The sequence below is a fragment of the Lolium perenne genome, chromosome 3, assembly GCF_019359855.2.
Source record: "Lolium perenne isolate Kyuss_39 chromosome 3, Kyuss_2.0, whole genome shotgun sequence".
Taxonomy (NCBI): Eukaryota; Viridiplantae; Streptophyta; class Magnoliopsida; order Poales; family Poaceae; genus Lolium; species Lolium perenne.
This window is the reverse complement of record NC_067246.2, coordinates 332,751,992-332,772,092: the sequence shown is the minus strand read 5'-3', so window position 1 is coordinate 332,772,092 and position 20,101 is coordinate 332,751,992. Positions and strand designations below refer to the sequence as shown.

At 40.6% G+C, this 20,101-nt stretch overlaps 2 long non-coding RNA genes across 3 annotated transcripts; both read left to right on the top strand.

Annotated features, from left to right (window-relative positions):
- Nucleotides 1-4,271: 4,271 nt before the first annotated feature.
- On the top strand, nucleotides 4,272-7,300 carry LOC139837732 (uncharacterized). The gene is made up of 3 exons (XR_011754392.1): nucleotides 4,272-4,567; nucleotides 5,736-5,798; nucleotides 7,030-7,300. It is a non-coding gene; the product is annotated as an uncharacterized lncRNA (long non-coding RNA).
- Nucleotides 7,301-13,012: 5,712 nt separating this feature from the next.
- On the top strand, nucleotides 13,013-16,048 carry LOC127345850 (uncharacterized). 2 transcript variants are annotated; one of them, XR_011754391.1, is made up of 3 exons: nucleotides 13,013-13,315; nucleotides 14,484-14,546; nucleotides 15,778-16,048. It is a non-coding gene; the product is annotated as an uncharacterized lncRNA (long non-coding RNA). The 2 variants fall into 2 exon arrangements; XR_007879043.1 differs by lacking the exon at nucleotides 14,484-14,546.
- Nucleotides 16,049-20,101: the final 4,053 nt, after the last annotated feature.

The following is a 20,101-nucleotide window of genomic DNA, read 5'->3' as shown; positions in this document are numbered from 1 at the left end:
TGTCTATAGTAAGTTGTCTTAGCTAAACCAAATACTTCTTATGACTTAAGATGGATATTCACTTGAGAATAATTCTGACACACTTGAGTCAACCTTTCCTACATATCATTTCTAAGTGAAGTTAGTTAGCTAATTCCAAGTATGTAGCACACCATTGAATCCTTAAAATAATAGGTGATAGTAGACCACAATTGGTATACAATACATGGATGTCCAAAGAGACGATACGATCATAAGGAAGATATCCGATTGGAAGATGTGTACCAAAACAACTTATGGTTAAGTGGATTATCCCAAGTGGTAGTAGGGACAATGTTAAGCGATAAATATAAGTTATTTGACATAGTATAGACCTATGATGAGTCAATCATGGGAGGTAAGGAAGAGCGATAGCAATAAAACATATCTACTTACATGGTAGAGTTGTTAATCATTGATGATTCACCTGAGAGTCATTATTTGATGGAGTAGAACCTCATAAATGTTTAGGAGGTGTATGATGAGGAGGTAGATGTTAGTACATGAATTCATACCCTAAAACCATGGCAATTGTGTCAAGTATACTAGGACCATAGATTGTGTAGGAATCGTCGAAGAACAATATTGTAGAAACATATGGAGGTGTAGGAGTTATACCTTAATAGTTATGTACTTAGAGTAGTCATGTTAGAACCTAGAGATACCATGTGAAGTAGTTCTCAACAAAATTGAAGCTAAGTTAGTACTTCCAAAGGAAATTAGGTTAACCTTAACTATTCTACATCACTTTGTTTCAAGTTTATCTTATTGCAATTGTGCAATCATGGTAATTTTGAATCAAATAGTGTTATGATATATACACGTGCTAAGTATCATGATATAAACCTACATTATGTGGTGTTATATACTACACATCTTAGCCTGATGTTTAGAGATGACTTACTCAACTATTATATTGAGGCTTATGATGGTGTGTATTATAAGCACAAAGCTGGATCTTCTTGGATTTTATTGAATTTCATTGTTTAACTAGATCCATACATGAAGTTTGACTTTCATATGCAAGTGCATGTTGCAATATCAAGTTCTTACTTGATGTTATAGATCTAGAGGGTAACATGATTCGTGTGAGGAAGAGCCGAATTCTGAAGATTTTGATGACGAGATGAAGGTTCATCAGAAAAAGGAAGCAAAGTTGTGGGAAGCAACCACAATACTCTGAAGGAAGTACCAATCAAAACTCATGTTTAACCTCACAAAGGAGTACTTTAGTACGGAAGAAGCATGAAGGTGAGAAATCTGGTGATTATGGAGAAGTAGAAGTAGAACCATAGTCATTATGGAAGAGGGAATGCATGGGAAATCAATCAGGATACTACATTTATAGTGTTAGCTAGTGGTTTTCTTGCAAAATAAACCCTGAAAGAAGGAAGATGATAGGTGAAACCATAGAAGATATAAGAAAACCACAGTTGGTATAGGATCAATACAGGGAGATTAGAACCTTTAAAAGAATCCACTTTTTGGCATCAAATAGCCACAATTGTTATCAAGTAGTCCGGAGTCGGTATACTTGTAACAAGAGGTTGTTAACAATTAAAAGTTTAGAAGCCAAATAACTATGACATATAAAGAATAAGTCGAAGGATTCACGTCAGATATCCACAATTGTGTGGATACACCACAAAGATTCTTTGCGAGAACTTAGAAGAGTACAAACCATAAGCTAGACCTAGACCAATATTCTAACCATGAGTCCAATTAATAGTCTGAAGAAAAGGAGTTTAACATCATAAGAAAACACGAAGGGGGGAGTAAAGATGGAATTGGAAGTACCGAGATTCAATAACTGTAGTAGTTAGATGGACGAAGAAAAAGGTCTGAACTGAGAGGAAGTTGATCTTATTTTAATAAGATTGTTGAACAGTATTCTCAGAAATATGTCAGACCACAAGCCGAGGTTCATACCTCGAGGAAATAAGAATTGGACTTTATTTTGAGCAAGTGTTTAATATCTACTAACAAGTAAGAAAGCTCAAGTAAGTTAAAGATAATGAAGTTGGATGAAGAAAATATCGAAGACCAAACAAAGCTCAAGAAGGCCAAAGGCCGAAGGAGTTTGACCATACTAAAACTAATGACTAATATAAGGATTTTTTCATGGAACCTAAAGTAACCAAAAGAGTTATAGATATCAACCATAATCCATAATTGGATGGAATAAATGAGTGTAATCCATTCTTAAGGAACAAACCATCAAAACCATCCCCATGGTAAGTACCTTACTACGTACCATTACCGTAGTTTTGCCTTGGCGAAATAACTCCTACCTATATTTGGCATCTCATCTACTTAATTTGATGACATTCCATATCTCAGGAAGGAAAAAAAAAGCAGTAAGGGAAAACAAACACCTATTTTACCAATTAGTAAAAAGTTAGCACAACAACTAAAAAGACCATCATCATAAGAAGATGACCCAATAATTGAATGCTCAAAGAAAAAGGAAACAAGCTTTGAGTATTGCAAGAAATAATAGAATTGAAGAAAGTCACAGTTGTTTAGTGGCAGACACTAGCAGATTCTAGGAAGAATCTGGAGAAGGGATATATTCAATTATATCAAACAAGATCACCATGGAGTTCGAGAAAAGTCATAGTCTACACAAGTCAGCTCCACACCCTGAAATGTGAGAGAGTTCAAACTTCGAGGACGAAGTTTAGTTTAAGGGGGAGAGACTGTAACATCCCAAGATTTGGGGTTACAAAAATTAAGGAAAACTGATGTGTGCATTGCATTCATGCATAGAAAATCCGGGAAATTTTCGCGCTTTCAAATAAAACATGTCACAGTAACTCAAGTTTCACTTGAGTTGATGGAATGGAAGTAGATCATCAATCAAGTGCTATAAAACTCAATGTGATCTTTGCTAAACACTGTTTTGGGTAGAGATGGTTTGATCTATGTGTTAGATCAAATGGAACTAAAAGCAACACAACAACACATTAAGCAAGGATCAATTACATGTTCTTCTAAAAGATCATAATAGGGTATTCCTTGCTACAACACATTGATATTTGTTCCACTATACATCAAGAATAAGAATTGAGAAACTATTCATTACTTATCTTTTCCATGTCCTTTTTACTAGATACATATTCCTACAATGATCCTCATGGTATATCTTAAACTCAATTCTTGAAATCATGTCAAGGACATTACACAAGTTCTTTATCAAACCTTGATCATTCCATCCTTTTCTGTCCACATTCATATTTATTAATCCTCGAGAAAAGAGAGGATTAACCATAGATCTTGATGATCACATCATTATCTTTGGAGCATAACCTTAGGGTATTATTCAAGTCATTTCCAAGTGAGAGAAACCATTGATACCAACCTTAGCTATACCTATTAAAGAATCAAGGATAAATCTTGAAATAATACATTAGGATATAATCTAACTCACCTTGGAGTGGTGATATAACCAAGTATCAAGTGGAATAAGACCATATCCATGAATTGATGAGGTATGGAAGAGACTAATCCAACTAAGCTAGCCAAGTGGATCCTTAGTCTAGAGACCTAACGAGATCTTATGAGTACCTCATACACCCTAGAATAATCTTGTCTATATAAGAGACTAAAGCTAAAGTGTTGCACACAACTTATTGGAGCAAGCACTTAATCTTGGGGATGAGAGTGAAATCTTCTTAGTCAAACCTTTGTTAAGCCAAAACCCTTGATCATCACACCTTATTAAGGATCATAAACCCTAAGAACTTGAAGTAGAAGCCATTAAAAATAAGTGATCATTTCTAATACATGATCATGCTTTTGAGATATGTAAGGATACATTAAACCCTAATATGATAAGCAGATATCATCCATCACATAAAATCATAGGGACACCACTAATAAACAACACTAGTTATGTCTAACTATTCCAGTAGCGAATCATCTACATTATACCAAAACTGTAACATCCCAGTTTGTAATAAAGTGACTTTGCACTCTTTTGCATCATGTAAATTTTCACTAAGAATTTTTCGCGGTAAAATAAAATAACGAAACCCTAAAGATATTAATTTTACTTATACCATTTAGTTACTTGCCTCTTTTGCCAAAATTATATTTGGAAAAGAGATACATAGATAAAATTGTATTGGTTAAATCAAGAAGACAAACTGTAGTATAACTAATCTAGTTTACACATGAGCGAGGAAGGAATAAATATCTAGTGTTACTTACTAGCTGTAGTGCGACCCATATAAAATGTAGAGAGAGAGCACCGTACTTGTCTTCAAGAGAAGTGGGCAACTAGTGTTTCTTTACCTCAACCTAGCAGACCACCCACCATCGTCATCCCCAATTTCTCTATCACACCACACAACCGACCAGAACCACAAGATCTCCAAGAACCAATCTTCCTAGCCATGGAGACCACCTAGGGGAGCAGCGCCTGGAAGCTGGACACGCTGGAGCAGAGGAGAAACAGAGCAAGGAGGCAGCAGGGGAGGCAAGGAAGGAGATAAGAAGAAGAGAACCAGTCCATCTCCGATCTGTTCATATGCCACTTTGAGTACAGGTACAACCCCTATGAGAGGCCACCAATCTTAGGTTTTTCTGTCTAAGATCCGTTCCTTGTATTCCTTGTGTGATGAATTGATGCCTGGAAGTGAAAATAGTTGTTAAGGTGAGAGGAGAAAACCTTCAGATCTTGTAACACGTGTGAGGGCATGTTCTTAGATGAGTTTTCCTGTAGCACCCATTCTTCTCAGATTTAGCTACTTTCCATTTTGTTCTCTGAATTTATTTATCACAGAAGTAGTAAAGCTTCAGTGAGAAATAAGAGAGAGAACTATAATTGTTCCTGTAACTTTCAGCAAGAGAGAGAACAAGGGATCATCGTTTTCTACAGCTTCAGTTTTTGTTAGGTAAAATTATTCTTTATATGGCTGGAGTTAGCTTCTACCTGATATGCTGTACAAGATTAATTCTTGTATATATGCATGTTACTGAACTGGGTTACGCTAAATCTCAGCTCCTGGTAGCAAAGAAACAATCTGACTATTCCTTTGAATACATCCACTACTTGCACAGTAGTCAGTTGCCCAAAATTCCCGTTTCTTGCTGTGGCATCTTGCCAAACTGAGCCATGTAATTCTTTGAAGTTCAGCCACAGCCAGAAACCTGGTAGTGCTTAGTGTTAGCTTTGTTTCAATGCCTATGTTCGTTCCCAGGAAACTATCAACCTTAGCATGGTGTTTAAACTAGTTGTTGCACCTCTGGTTTCAGTTTAAGAGCTACTCTACTGAAGTTTCAAACTAAGTGGTGCCTAACCCAATACGTGAGATCTTCTCACAGAGTTTAGCAGAGCAATTTCGTACTCTACAGTTTTCTGCTTTCAACAAATAAGTGAACTTGTAAAAATCATAACTAATTCATCTTAAATCATAAAAATATGTATAATATACCAAAATGATCAGAAAAATAAGATCTACATTATGGTAGCAAAATCATGTCTATTTGAACAACTTCAGTTCACAAGTTTGTTAGAACAACAAAGAACCCCTTTTTAGTAACATCCGGGATTTACCGGAATGCATCCTTTGAGCATTCCAGTCCCGATTAAATCGCCCGGTAGTTCATAGGTTTACTTCTTGCAACTTAAATTGTCATCCATGATGATTGCTTGCATCAATGCCATGCTTGAATGTTGTTTCTACTTTTCCGGTGTTGCTTCTTCTCGATAGAGCACGAGTCCGAGATCGAGGTCGATAACGCCACCGAGCAGTACAACTCCGTCGACAGTCAAGGCAAGCCCTAGCCTGGTTCATACTTGTTTTACAAATGTTTTCATTCTGGTTCTTACATATTGCATCCGATTCCACTGCATTTTATCGCTAGGTAGAGTTATACCTATCTGATGCATGTTATTACCTTGAAGCCACAACACTCCTACCCCACGCTCCTAGCATACCTAGGCTAAGCTAATATGCATCGCTAGAGCCTTTATATCTGTTGTGCTTAGCCATGCTCAGTTTATACGCTTTCACTCCAGTCTTCGGATTGGAGCTTCACATGAATCTAGTATGACAGGTTGAAGTGAAAAGTGTTATGGTACGAGTGGTATAATATGCTTAAAAAGGAGTGGACGAGAGGCCACATTGGGATGTGGTGGGTTGTTTCGTTCTGCCACACTAGGACCCGAGTTCTTGTCACTTGATCCAAGACTGAGCGTACAGCCACACGTGGAGGTGTGGGACTCCCATCGACCAACTAACTTGCTTAGATCTATCCATGAGCTACATAGTTTGAGCGTTCCATTTGCCATACACATGAGGATGGAAAAACGGTTTGCAAAGTGGTGCATACATACAGGGACGTGGCCGGGGTTGGCTGGGGGTTAGAGTCCCCTGTGGTTAGAGTCCCCTGGGGTTAAAGTCCCTAGGAAACCAACCTCCGCACACAACGAACGGTTCCGCGTCGGAGACGGCCGACTTACGATGGCGGGTTAAAACCTTTTGGCGTGGCTCATGGAATAGGTCGACGTAAGGTAAAGGTTGTAGTCGGTCGCTTTCATTGGTGTCCCCTGCAAGGGCATCAATGGAAACGGTCGTCACGTGTGGATACAACTTGTACACCCCTGCAGGGTTAAATCTTTTCGAAAAGCCGTGTCCACGGTTATGGACGACTTGGTGACAGATGCTTGATCATAGAGAACTTGAACCAATCGTAAAATTGTCAACTAAGTGAGGAGAGGGATGCCTCTTCCAGGGTAGGGAGGAGGTGATCCAAACTGAGTGGTTGCAGAGGATGATGTTTTCGGTGGATACAATATATTTGATCAGTAGAGATGTTGATATCGCTCTCTTATCCCCTTTAAAATGATCTGAGTAGTCGATATTCTACTCTCTCTCTATTACAAAGGAAAACTGGCTTTATGCAAAAGAAGCTCCACATAAAGCCTCGCATACCAGCTTTGCTAACAGGTTGTACTAAGTCTTGTTGAGTCCCTGTACTCAGGCTGTCGTCTTTCTGCTGCAGAGAACGTTGCCCCAGGTAACGATGACGGTTTCTATGCCGACGTTGACTTCGACTACTAGTTCAAGGTTCCCAGGTAGCAGCTTGGGGCTGCGGAATGGGTGACCCCTACGTCGTTTGTTCAAGGCCTCTTAGGCCATTTGTTAAACTTGCTATGTATAATAGCATAATTTGCTTCCGCTGTTTGATGTAATAATGGGTCGTGAGATCACTGCTTGTAATACTTGGATCTTTACTCTGCAAAGAGTTGTATAATTATTCTCTTTGAGTCGTAGAGTCTATGTTGTGTTACCGGTTGTGGTTACCCATCTCGTGCATGATGCGTGTATGGATATAAAGTGCACGAGAGGGGTTTAAGGCACTCGAGCTCATTGTTATGCAGTTTTGGTTATGATTAGCAGGGCGGTTGAGGTGTCGCTGTGCCAACTGTATGTTTGGCGCCTGCCGATATTCGGCCTGGGATTGGTACCCCAGTAGCCCTCAGACCCAGCCTGGCGGTATGGGGTGGTGTAGTTCCTGTTGGGACTGCCTGCCGATGTGATTCGGCCTGGGAGTGGTAACCCTAGTAAACCTCATATCGCATGACTAATACACATAACATCTCTGTATAATTCTGATCCCGGGGGTCCTACAGTTTTGGTATCAGAGCAGGACTGTCTGTAGGAAACCCTTAGACTTGGTCGAAGTTGAGTCTAGTGTTTGCAAAAACTATTCGAAAGTTAAAAGTAACTGTGAAAATTCGAGTAGAATCCTTTTTACTCCTTACCTCAAGTCGTTCTAACTAGGAGTTACCTTATCTTGTTTTGTTTGCAACCGGTTTTATTTCTTACCTGTTTCGTTCAAACATTAAGATCTAAACGGGGTTGGGTAGTTTTCTCTAGTACTCCGTGTCCGGTTGCTTCTGTTCTCAAGTTTCCATTGTTGACTTAGTTGATCTGAAGCGATTATCTTTTCATTACCCCTTTGAAAGTAATGTATGGAGCATGATTTGATGGTTGCGAATCATCTTTGCATTCCATGGTTATGGGTTGCAAATCAGCTGGTTAGTGTGTACGTCTTACTCTACTGCCATGCTTGATAAGATGATATGCTTTATACCACATGTCTTGTTATCCATACCTTTCATCAATTCCATCATGTTTCTTGAATCCTATCACTGAATCCATTTTGTTATCCTCCAGGATGTCTGGCGGTACTCGTGGTCGTGGTCGTGGACGTGGTCGTGGTCGTGGCAATGGTCCGGAAGAAGAGAATGTTGACCTTCCACCACCGCCCTCCATGGTTCAGCTCATGGCCATGTATGAGGCAAACCGCGCTGATAACATGAGGCTCCTGGAAAGGATTGAGCGCAATACGGCTCAACGCCAAAATGAGTGAGTGACTATCAGGGATTTCATTCGCCTCACTCCTCCAGTGTTCCGTCATTCTCCTGAGCCGCTTGATGCTGATTACTGGCTCCGTACTATTGAGCGTAAGCTGGAAGCAGCTCATGTTGCCCAAGCTGACTGGGTGACTTTTGCCGCATATCACCTTGAAGGTGCTGCTGGTGCTTGGTGGGAGAATTTTCTGGTGATGCAACCTGGTGAACATGCTGTGACATGGCAGGAGTTCAAAACCGCTTTCCGAGGGTATCATATTCCGGAAGGTTTAATGGACCTCAAAAGAGAAGAATTCCTAAAGCTGCAGCAGGGAAATGGTTCTGTTTGTGACTATCAGGGCAAGTTCAATTTCCTTTCTTGCTATGCTCCTGAAGAGACATCTACGGATGCCAAGAAACAGGCCTTGTTCCGCAAGGGACTAGACCCTGAGATTCATCGGGATCTTCATCTCATTGACTTCCAAACTCTGCAAGACCTGGTGAATAAAGCCATGAAGGCTGAAAGGGGAAAAGTGGAATATGAAGAGACTCGCAAGCGTCCTCGTGATGCTGCACAACCCTCTGGTTCAGGCACTCAACGTCGACGTGTCTGGATTCCTTACAATGTTGTTCCACGTAATCCTTACCAGGCAAGGCCAGGAGGTAATGCCCCTCGTCCATCTCAGACTCCGGCAGTGCAGAAGTACTCCGGTGGACCGACAAACTCGACAGGTCCTCGTCCAGTGCTGAGTTGCTACACTTGTGGTCAGCCTGGCCATTTCTCTAGAGAGTGCCCAAACTATGGTATTCCAACCGCACAAGGTCAAGCTGTGGGACGTGGAGTTCCTATGCAGAAGAAGGGTGGAAAATCTCCGGTTATTGGGCATGGTCGTCTGAACAATGTCTCTGTTGATGAAGCAGTGCAGGATCCAGGCGTTATACTGGGTACGCTTCGTGTCAATTCCATTCTAGCTACAGTTCTACTTGACACTGGAGCATCGCATTCATTCATATCATTGAAGTTTGCACAAGAGCATGACATAGCTTTCGAAGAAATGTCCTCACCCTTACTGGTTAAAACCCCGGGTTCTCGTTGGCAGACTAGTAGGATTGCACGTGGGCTTATAATTGATATTGCCTATCTAAAGTTTCCTACTTCTCTGATTGCCTTAAAGTCAACTGACATTGATGTCATCTTGGGCATGGATTGGCTAACACAATATAAAGTCAAAATTGATTGTGCGGTCAAATCTTTTACCGTGACCCATCCATCTGGTGGTACCATATTATATTGGTCTGAGTATTCAACACCTCCTTCAGCGGTACATGTACCTGAAGCTGAGTTGTATGCTGTAGAAGTCCTTCCACCTCCTGAAGTTCATGAGGTATCAGTGGTTTGTGACTTCCCAGATGTCTTTCCAGAGGAATTACCTGGCATGCCACCTGATCGAAGTGTGGAGTTTGTCATTGACTTAGTTCCTGGAACTGCTCCAATTTCGAAAAGACCTTATCGTATGCCCCCAGAAGAACTGCTTGAACTAAAGAAGCAGTTGGAGGAGTTAGAAGGCAAAGGCTATATTCAGCCTAGTACCTCTTCGTGGGGATGTCCTGGACTCTTTGTCAAGAAGAGGGATACAACTGTACCACGGCTAGTCGTTGACTATCGTCCGTTGAATGCAGCAACAATCAAAAATAAATACCCTCTTCCACGAATCATTGATCTCTTTGATCAATTAGCCGGTGCAACCGTTTTCTCCAAGATGGACCTGAGGTCAGGGTATCATCAAATTAAAATCCGATCGGAGGACATTCCAAAGACAGCTTTCACCACTCGTTATGGTCTTTACGAGTACACCGTTATGTCTTTCGGTCTCACAAATGCTCCAGCCACTTTTATGCGGCTTATGAACTCAGTGTTTATGGAGTATCTCGACAAATTTGTCGTGATCTACATTGATGATATCCTAATCTACTCCAAGACTGAGGATGAACACGCTGAACATCTACGTTTGGTTTTAACTAAGCTTCGTGAGCATCGTCTCTACGCCAAGTTTTCCAAATGCGAGTTCTGGTTGAAAGAGCTCATCTTTCTAGGACATGTTGTTTCCGCCGAAGGAGTAGCAGTTATTCCTGATAAGGTACAATCTGTTCTGGATTGGAAAACTCCTTCTTCAGTCAAAGAGGTTCGCAGTTTTCTCGGACTGGCAGGTTATTACCGCCGTTTCATTGAGAATTTCTCCAAAATTGCCAAGCCTATGACTGATCTTCTCAAGAAAAATAAGAAGTTTGAGTGGTCAGACAAAGCTGAAGAGGCATTCCAGCTGTTGAAAACTAAGCTGACTACTGCTCCTGTGCTTGTCCTTCCGGACACCAGCAAGGACTTCATTATTTTCTGTGATGCCTCTCATCAAGGTCTCGGTTGTGTGCTCATGCAAGATGGTCATGTGATAGCTTATGCCTCTCGGCAGCTGAAACCGCATGAGGTCAAGTATCCAACCCATGATTTGGAGCTTGCAGCTGTTGTTCATGCTCTAAAGCAATGGCGTCCTTACCTGATCGGTAATCGTTGTGAGCTATATTCTGATCATCAAAGTCTGAAGTATCTCTTCACTCAACCAGATTTGAATCTCCGACAAACACGATGGTTGGAAATGATCAAAGATTATGATCTAGGTCTAAACTATCAACCCGGCAAAGCTAACGTCGTGGCTGACGCGCTAAGTCGGAAGTCTTACTGCAACAACATAATGCTTATGCAAGACCAGCTTCCTCTCTATGAAGAGTTTGCTCGTCTCAACCTTGAAATCGTTCCTTCTGGGTTCCTTGCTAACTTGGAGGTGAAACCATCCCTTGAGGACCAGATCAAAGCGGCTCAAGCCCAAGATTCTGGCATTATCAAGATCAAAGAGAACATTGCTAGCGGAGTTACTAAATGTTTCTCTCTTGATGATCATGATACCGTTTATTTCGGTAAACGTCTAGTGTTGCCAGGAAACTCAGACCTCAAAAAGATAATCCTTCAAGAAGCTCATGATTCTCCCCTCTCCATCCATCCTGGTAGTACCAAGATGTATAGGGATCTTCGTCAAAGATTCTGGTGGAGCGGGATGAAGCGGGAAATTGCTCAGTATGTTGCAGAATGTGACGTTTGTCGTCGCGTAAAAGCTGAACATCAAAGACCCGCTGGTGTTCTTCAACCTTTGTCTATTCCTGAGTGGAAATGGGATGAAATTGGCATGGATTTCATTACTGGTTTCCCCAAAACTCAAAAGGGCAACAATGCTATATGGGTAGTTGTTGATCGTCTATCCAAAGTTGCTCATTTCGTTCCTGTTCGTGAAGATATCACTGCTAGTCAACTGGCAGACTTGTATGTCTCTCGGATAGTTACACTTCATGGTGTTCCGAAGAAGATCGTTTCTGATCGTGGGAGTCTCTTTACTTCTAGATTTTGGGAAAGTTTCCAAGAAGCCATGGGCACACATCTCTCCTTCAGTACAGCTTACCATCCTCAGACTGGTGGTCAGACTGAGAGAGTGAATCAAATTCTCGAAGATATGCTTCGTGCATGTGTTATCTCATTCGGCAAGAATTGGGAAAAGTGCCTTCCCTTTGCTGAATTCTCCTACAACAATAGCTTTCAATCCAGCTTAGGTATGGCTCCTTTTGAAGCTCTATATGGCCGAAAATGTCGAACACCGCTAAATTGGTCAGAAACCGGAGAAAGAAGTTTCTTTGGACCGGATGTGATCAAAGAAGCTGAAAATCAAGTTCGCATTATTCGAGACCACCTCAAAACTGCTCAGTCTCGTCAAAAGAGCTACTATGATCGTCATCATAAAGATGTGAGCTATGAAATTGGCGAGCAAGCTTATCTCCGTGTCACCCCTCTGAAAGGTGTCCATCGTTTCGGTATCAAAGGCAAATTGGCTCCTCGCTATGTTGGTCCCTTTCGAGTTCTCGCTAAGCGCGGAGAACTTGCCTATCAGTTAGAGTTACCTTCAACATTTCCGGAGGTTCATGATGTATTTCATGTGTCTCAACTCAAGCGTTGCTTCAAAGATCCAATTCGTGGAGTGGACCATGAAACTCTTGATCTTCAAGGGGATTTAACCTATCGAGAGTATCCTATCTGTATTCTTGATGAAGCCGAGCGCAAGACTCGTAACCGAGCCATCAAGTTTCTCAAAGTTCAATGGTCTCATCACTCTGAACAGGAAGCGACTTGGGAACGAGAAGATCGCTTACGATCTGAGTACCCTTCCTTTTTCTCTAGCGTCTAGAAATCTCGAGGACGAGATTTTTGTAAGGGGGGTAGAACTTGTAACATCCCAGTTTGTAATAAAGTGACTTTGCACTCTTTTGCATCATGTAAATTTTCACTAAGAATTTTTCGCGGTAAAATAAAATAACGAAACCCTAAAGATATTAATTTTACTTATACCATTTAGTTACTTGCCTCTTTTGCCAAAATTATATTTGGAAAAGAGATACATAGATAAAATTGTATTGGTTAAATCAAGAAGACAAACTGTAGTATAACTAATCTAGTTTACACATGAGCGAGGAAGGAATAAATATCTAGTGTTACTTACTAGCTGTAGTGCGACCCATATAAAATGTAGAGAGAGAGCACCGTACTTGTCTTCAAGAGAAGTGGGCAACTAGTGTTTCTTTACCTCAACCTAGCAGACCACCCACCATCGTCATCCCCAATTTCTCTATCACACCACACAACCGACCAGAACCACAAGATCTCCAAGAACCAATCTTCCTAGCCATGGAGACCACCTAGGGGAGCAGCGCCTGGAAGCTGGACACGCTGGAGCAGAGGAGAAACAGAGCAAGGAGGCAGCAGGGGAGGCAAGGAAGGAGATAAGAAGAAGAGAACCAGTCCATCTCCGATCTGTTCATATGCCACTTTGAGTACAGGTACAACCCCTATGAGAGGCCACCAATCTTAGGTTTTTCTGTCTAAGATCCGTTCCTTGTATTCCTTGTGTGATGAATTGATGCCTGGAAGTGAAAATAGTTGTTAAGGTGAGAGGAGAAAACCTTCAGATCTTGTAACACGTGTGAGGGCATGTTCTTAGATGAGTTTTCCTGTAGCACCCATTCTTCTCAGATTTAGCTACTTTCCATTTTGTTCTCTGAATTTATTTATCACAGAAGTAGTAAAGCTTCAGTGAGAAATAAGAGAGAGAACTATAATTGTTCCTGTAACTTTCAGCAAGAGAGAGAACAAGGGATCATCGTTTTCTACAGCTTCAGTTTTTGTTAGGTAAAATTATTCTTTATATGGCTGGAGTTAGCTTCTACCTGATATGCTGTACAAGATTAATTCTTGTATATATGCATGTTACTGAACTGGGTTACGCTAAATCTCAGCTCCTGGTAGCAAAGAAACAATCTGACTATTCCTTTGAATACATCCACTACTTGCACAGTAGTCAGTTGCCCAGAATTCCCGTTTCTTGCTGTGGCATCTTGCCAAACTGAGCCATGTAATTCTTTGAAGTTCAGCCACAGCCAGAAACCTGGTAGTGCTTAGTGTTAGCTTTGTTTCAATGCCTATGTTCGTTCCCAGGAAACTATCAACCTTAGCATGGTGTTTAAACTAGTTGTTGCACCTCTGGTTTCAGTTTAAGAGCTACTCTACTGAAGTTTCAAACTAAGTGGTGCCTAACCCAATACGTGAGATCTTCTCACAGAGTTTAGCAGAGCAATTTCGTACTCTACAGTTTTCTGCTTTCAACAAATAAGTGAACTTGTAAAAATCATAACTAATTCATCTTAAATCATAAAAATATGTATAATATACCAAAATGATCAGAAAAATAAGATCTACATTATGGTAGCAAAATCATGTCTTTTTGAACAACTTCAGTTCACAAGTTTGTTAGAACAACAAAGAACCCCTTTTTAGTAACATCCGGGATTTACCGGAATGCATCCTTTGAGCATTCCAGTCCCGATTAAATCGCCCGGTAGTTCATAGGTTTACTTCTTGCAACTTAAATTGTCATCCATGATGATTGCTTGCATCAATGCCATGCTTGAATGTTGTTTCTACTTTTCCGGTGTTGCTTCTTCTCGATAGAGCACGAGTTCGAGATCGAGGTCGATAACGCCACCGAGCAGTACAACTCCGTCGACAGTCAAGGCAAGCCCTAGCCTGGTTCATACTTGTTTTACAAATGTTTTCATTCTGGTTCTTACATATTGCATCCGATTCCACTGCATTTTATCGCTAGGTAGAGTTATACCTATCTGATGCATGTTATTACCTTGAAGCCACAACACTCCTACCCCACGCTCCTAGTATACCTAGGCTAAGCTAATATGCATCGCTAGAGCCTTTATATCTGTTGTGCTTAGCCATGCTCAGTTTATACGCTTTCACTCCAGTCTTCGGATTGGAGCTTCACATGAATCTAGTATGACAGGTTGAAGTGAAAAGTGTTATGGTACGAGTGGTATAATATGCTTAAAAAGGCGTGGACGAGAGGCCACATTGGGATGTGGTGGGTTGTTTCGTTCTGCCACACTAGGACCCGAGTTCTTGTCACTTGATCCAAGACTGAGCGTACAGCCACACGTGGAGGTGTGGGACTCCCATCGACCAACTAACTTGCTTAGATCTATCCATGAGCTACATAGTTTGAGCGTTCCATTTGCCATACGCATGAGGATGGAAAAACGGTTTGCAAAGTGGTGCATACATACAGGGACGTGGCCGGGGTTGGCTGGGGGTTAGAGTCCCCTGTGGTTAGAGTCCCCTGGGGTTAAAGTCCCTAGGAAACCAACCTCCGCACACAACGAACGGTTCCGCGTCGGAGACGGCCGACTTACGATGGCGGGTTAAAACCTTTTGGCGTGGCTCATGGAATAGGTCGACGTAAGGTAAAGGTTGTAGTCGGTCGCGTTCATTGGTGTCCCCTGCAAGGGCATCAATGGAAACGGTCGTCACGTGTGGATACAACTTGTACACCCCTGCAGGGTTAAATCTTTTCGAAAAGCCGTGTCCACGGTTATGGACGACTTGGTGACAGATGCTTGATCATAGAGAACTTGAACCAATCGTAAAATTGTCAACTAAGTGAGGAGAGGGATGCCTCTTCCAGGGTAGGGAGGAGGTGATCCAAACTGAGTGGTTGCAGAGGATGATGTTTTAGGTGGATACAATATATTTGATCAGTAGAGATGTTGATATCGCTCTCTTATCCCCTTTAAAATGATCTGAGTAGTCGATATTCTACTCTCTCTCTATTACAAAGGAAAACTGGCTTTATGCAAAAGAAGCTCCACATAAAGCCTCGCATATCAGCTTTGCTAACAGGTTGTACTAAGTCTTGTTGAGTCCCTGTACTCAGGCTGTCGTCTTTCTGCTGCAGAGAACGTTGCCCCAGGTAACGATGACGGTTTCTATGCCGACGTTGACTTCGACTACTAGTTCAAGGTTCCCAGGTAGCAGCTTGGGGCTGCGGAATGGGTGACCCCTACGTCGTTTGTTCAAGGCCTCTTAGGCCATTTGTTAAACTTGCTATGTATAATAGCATAATTTGCTTCCGCTGTTTGATGTAATAATGGGTCGTGAGATCACTGCTTGTAATACTTGGATCTTTACTCTGCAAAGAGTTGTATAATTATTCTCTTTGAGTCGTAGAGTCTATGTTGTGTTACCGGTTGTGGTTACCCATCTCGTGCATGATGCGTGTATGGATATAAAGTGCACGAGAGGGGTTTAAGGCACTCGAGCTCATTGTTATGCAGTTTTGGTTATGATTAGCAGGGCGGTTGAGGTGTCGCTGTGCCAACTGTATGTTTGGCGCCTGCCGATATTCGGCCTGGGATTGGTACCCCAGTAGCCCTCAGACCCAGCCTGGCGGTATGGGGTGGTGTAGTTCCTGTTGGGACTGCCTGCCGATGTGATTCGGCCTGGGAGTGGTAACCCCAGTAAACCTCATATCGCATGACTAATACACGTAACATCTCTGTATAATTCTGATCCCGGGGGTCCTACAAAAACCTTGCCTACCCAAGCCTGTGTCACAATCTTAGTAATATTTTGAGAAAAGCATCCTATCATTGGAGAGGAAGAGCAACCCTAACCAATTCAACATGGTGTCAACTCACACCTAGAACCAATGGCCATATCTCAACCTAACTTGTGTATTAGTTGGTGATCACAAGTAAAGACCCTAAAACCATATCTCAATTATGTTTATGATTCACTTGGTGAGCATCAGATGGTACTAATATTAAACCCTAGATCCCAACTCCAAGAATGGTATTCACACCCATATTCTTGGAAAACAACTCAAGATATAAAATCAACAATGAATACACCATCATGTTATATTTCCAAAATATCAATGTTGAGTAAATAGATGAGAATAATAGGACCTATCCTAATCAGTTCACATCAAGGTTTAATAAAACAATACTACCATAACATTAACTACTAGATACTTCTGTTACATTTTGGAGTTAATTCACAAATTTAAAATAACCCAAACAAAATTGAATTCAAAAGGAGAGGGAAATGAAATCATCTCAATAAACATGTGTGCCTATTTCAAATATTAAATTGCTATCAAATACAAATCTTCCTAGAATAATTCTAATATAAATAAAGGTTTAGAAACCATTTTTAATACATATCAATAGCAGCCACACACTCAAATTACTCCAAATCAAATTTGAATTCAAATGGAATTTGAAAACAGAAAAAAAGAAATAGAAATGGAGAGAGAGAGAGGCAATCGAGCTAGGGTAGGCCAAGCAACAACCCACTCTAGCCCACCGTCTCAGCCCAAGTAGCCCAATAGCCAGCCCGGCCCAATCCAAATACCATTTCAATATATCCACATAAGCCAAACCACATCATCTTCCTCCCCGAGCTTGACATATCGACAAGCAAACTCTGCCACAACCTGCCGCCGTTCTTGATCGACACGGACGCCAGCGACCAGCTCAGAGGCAAGTACATGCTCCACCATGTCCTTCCTATCCGAAAACATCAAGATTCCCGCCCAAAACCATCACCGACATAGCCGAGCATCTCTATAAAACCATTAGCAGCTCTATAAAACCACGGAGAGGACCGTTGTGAAACCCTAATTCTTCGCCGCCTTTCACATCTCTCTAGCTCTCTCTAACTATCACCATCAACCACATTCTATCGCCGGAGTCGAGGAAGAACCAGACGGCTGAAGTTACCCCAGAGTCCGTGAAGAGGTGGAGGAGGGAGCGCCTCGTCGTGTGGATCATCTGGGAGGAGCCCAACATCAAGGGGAAGGCGGAGCTAGGCAAAACGAGCCGTTCCCTTCTGACAACAACCGCCGGAATATGTGAGTTTGTGCCCGTCTCCGACCACCCGCGACCTCGTTGAGCATCCTACATGCATCACGGTGAGCGCGCACATCTTCAGAGCCATCTCTTGCATCGTAGGATTCACCGTAACGCTTTTTTCGATGATCACCGGTGACCACCGCCGCAGCACTTGCTCACCGCCGTCGTTTTCGTCGACCCCTGACTCCGTGCATTAGTTCATTGGATGTGTCACACTGCGTCACATCGAACACCGCTAGTAGCAAATCTCCAGGATCCCTAAATCGGCGTCGCTGCCATGCTCTGACTCGCCGGCGTTGAGCCATCGGCAATGCCAACGTGGCTGGTGGGGTCTAGAGAACCTTTTGACTGGTCTTTGCCTGTGTCGCATTTGACATAGTCAAAGGACCCACCTGCTAGTGATTGCAGCTAGGGTATGCCACGGTACAAACCGTGTTTTCCATTTATTTAAAATTCTAGAAAATATCTGAAACTTTGCAAATGCATATAAATTTAATTTCAACTTAGATAAATACAAATGAGATATCAAAATTCTCATAAAAATAAACTATGTCCAATAAAAATATAATATGAATTTTTATATTAAATTAAAAATTTAATTGTTTAACCTTTATTATTTAAGCCTTTTCTTTTATTGAAAATTTCAAGAAAATTCAATAATTAGTAAAACTTTCGAAACTAAACAAAACCATTTAGTAAATAAATAAAACATTAAAAGTAATTCTCTCTTGTCATATTAGCATCAATATTATTATTATGGGAATTTAACACCCTAAATTGCATTTACCTTATTTATCTGTTCTTTTAAGTGATAAAAAATAGGATAAATGCCAAACTCAATAGTAACTTGAACTTAAGATTTATTTATTAATTTCAAAATTATTCAACAAATTTTTTCTCAACAATGGCAGGACAAATAGAAAACCCAAGTTCCATTAAGAATAAAACTATATTATGCTTCCACTTAAACAATATATATATATAACCCTAGGAAATTATAAAATTTGATCATGTTACTTTGCTTTCACTCAAAGATCCATATTTAACAACTAAACTCATGCTCATATTCTCTTAAAACGGTACAAGCCTATTACTAATTGAGTTGTCATCTCATGTATCCATTTTTAAAGAACCTTATATAATGAAATAGTAGTAAACCCTAATTTCTTCAATGCATGTCATCAACCCTAACCCCTATTATATTTTATATAGCCATTGTGATCAACTATAATAGTAACCCTATGTAATAATTCACTTCATAAGTTCATGATTAACTAAATCTTATATGTACTAAAGAATTGTGAACCCTATTGTTTGATAACTAATTACCCTTACTTAGTGAATCCAAGAGCAATACCCTAGAAACCATAAGCCTTAATTAAAATACTTCTTATTACTTAAGTATTATGTTCTTTAATAATTATTCTTTTGAAGTAAATAAAAAGTAGTCATCAACCCTGCCTAATGGGACCTATAGACAATAGCTATTTATCACCAGTAAGATATAACCAACCATTATAGCAACCATGTATAATCAACTTCTTGATGGGATCAGGCTTAACTAAACAATGCAACCATTACATGTTTAGGAACTCAATCTTGTTTGAAAGATCAATTTAATAACCACCTGGGAAATTCAACTAGGAATCATAATAAATCTTTGGAGCAAGATGCTCTTATTGGAAATACTTATTATTCCTTAAAGAACATGTTCTTCAAAATTTATTCTTTTGAAAAATATAACAAGTAATCATTAACCATGTCCTATAGTGCTAAAACTAACACTATAACATCTAATATTCTTTGTGTACCATCGTTATTATTATGATAATCATTATGTATTAAACCACTTGTATATGATACCAAGTTAACCAAAACCCTAATAAGAACCTTGCTTGTGAAATCACTCTAAAAGTGCAACACACCCTAAAAGAAATCCTTACAACTCAGTAAACCTAAATCATCGGGGTTAGGTTATGCTTAGATCAATTGCATCTCATACTTATGCATTATAGCATATTTGCCAATCTTTTAAACATTGTCCTTACCAGACAATGATGCTATTTCAGAATTTGGAGTTATCACGTATCGAAATTCTTGACTTCATAATCTTGCAGTCAAGAAAGGCAAGTTCACTGCTTGCTCATGTCACCTTGAGTATTTTTACAAAATTACTTGTAAAGTACTATACTTATCACTCATGCATTAAAAGCAAAGTATTACTTTCACAATTATGAATATGACTATTTGGTGGGCAATGGAACCATGGTATGAGTATGGTGGAGGTTCCATTGCATTGGGTTATTCATCTAGGACTTAACAACAAATATCGTTCAGTGATTCTTGCGCAGTAATATTCGTGTT